Raw genomic sequence first — 1,950 nt, forward strand, 5'->3', positions numbered from 1 at the left:
TTGTGATTGGCCGAATACCTCAAGCGTGAGATGGAAATGTTATGCCCCTCACCATACTGTTGTATTCCCTCAGCGACCAGCACGGATCAGCTCTAGGCATGACGAAGCGGATATCGTCCTCTTTTGGAAGACCAAACAAAGTAGTTTCGCTTTCACAACGAAGCACACAGCGTCTTCAGGATATGGCGGCGGCGGCAACAACAATACTACAGCGAGAATAAAAGTTACGCCTTCTTTCTTTGCGTGAACATTTGGGCGGCGTTATGCAAATCTTCCCACATAGTGACGTAGACATGTGGGGACGTGTTAGAACGAGCCGTTTTAGGGGGGCGTGGCTGACTCTGAACTTTTATAAAGAATATCTTTTTGGATTTGAGACTTTAGTCTTTGCAACTTTACAGATCTTCTTTATGCAGCAAGAGCTTGTAACACTCCAAAGAGAAAGGGAAATTTGAAATTGCATCATATGAGCCCTTTAAAACATTGTAACAATGAAAATGTCTTTACTTTCACTCTTGATCAATTTAATGCATTTTGCTAAATAAAATTACTGCATTGTTTTAAGTAATAAAAGTGTTACTGGCCTCATTAAGGCCAGCAGTGTAATTAAGAGGGTAAGAGTCCATTTTAATTTCACATGCTTTTCAAATGTAAAATGTAAATTGAGCACCCATATTGGCAATGATTGTTGTTAGTATTATGGATATGGATTATATATAATTTGCATATTATAGTAGAGCTTTTAAATGGCTTTTAGGATTGAAATAGCTAGTTGTTTTTCACATTCTGTTCTGTTCTATACGCAAAGTATTTAAAAAGCATTATAATCTGACAGAAGACATCAATGAATATAGGCTGTTAGATCCATTACTGAGCACGGTTTGTGATTCAGAGGCGTTTTGCTAAGTGCTCTTGGAGGTTTTTGGTTTCACTCCAGCATATATCCACACTTGGGAAACTTAATGTTTTTCCTCACAAGGCAATGGGAAACACTTGAAGTGCCTGACGTGATGGCTCCGATTGAATCTGTTTGTGGTTGTGGCTTTACTTTTTGTTGAAAAAGCTCTGGACTGTGTGGCGACAAACAGAGAGGTGGGGAGATTTGCATAATGTAAACTGAATTGTTCATTCAGACAAGACTGTCAGCAGCTGCTCGCATTGCTTAAAACTGTTTCCAGTAATACAAACCTTAGCTTTTCTTTCTGTTCTTGTGTGTATTAGTGCTCTCCTGACAAGCAAACCAGGACTGTGTTCCAGCTTTTAATTGGCGCAGGTTGTTTTATTTGGTTCAAAGAAAAATCTGCTGGTATAGCCTCACATAGACTTTTGACTGTTTAACTGAGCCTTTAGAGAGACTTTTGACTTACTTATATTTTTGACATAAGGTTTAAAAGTCGATATTGCATTGTATTCTATATAGCCAAGAACCATCTGCTAAAGAAGGTCTTATTGATATGTGAAGCGATTAATAATAATTAGTTTCTTTAAGATGCTGTTTGTGAATTAGGGCTGTCAAAATGACTGAAAAACTAAATTCGAATTTTCCACTTAAATATGATCAAAATTTGAATTATATTAGAATTTAAAAGGCATAATTTCAGTTAGGGGGAAAAAAAGCTTTTGGCTTCTCTCCTGAGGCCACAAGAGGGCGGATCGAGCAAAATATTATGCACGTTTCTTCAAAGCGTAATAAAATAACACGACTATCTTTGAAAAAAAGTGCATAATGTTTATAAACCATATATATTTAATAAAGTTGCTTAAACAATTAGAAAAAAAACAGCACCATGCATTTATGTATAGTTTAATACAAAGGACCACAAAGAGTAGGCTACTTTCTTCATTTAAAAACATGAGATACAGTGGGATGGGGAAAACCGCCATAAAGTCTTGAGACATGTTTTTTAAAAGTTGAACTTACATTAATTTTACATGGCTTTCTAAACATGC

Source organism: Sinocyclocheilus grahami, unplaced genomic scaffold (assembly GCF_001515645.1).
Source record: "Sinocyclocheilus grahami isolate Dianchi unplaced genomic scaffold, SAMN03320097.WGS_v1.1 scaffold652.1, whole genome shotgun sequence".
NCBI lineage: Eukaryota > Metazoa > Chordata > Actinopteri > Cypriniformes > Cyprinidae > Sinocyclocheilus > Sinocyclocheilus grahami.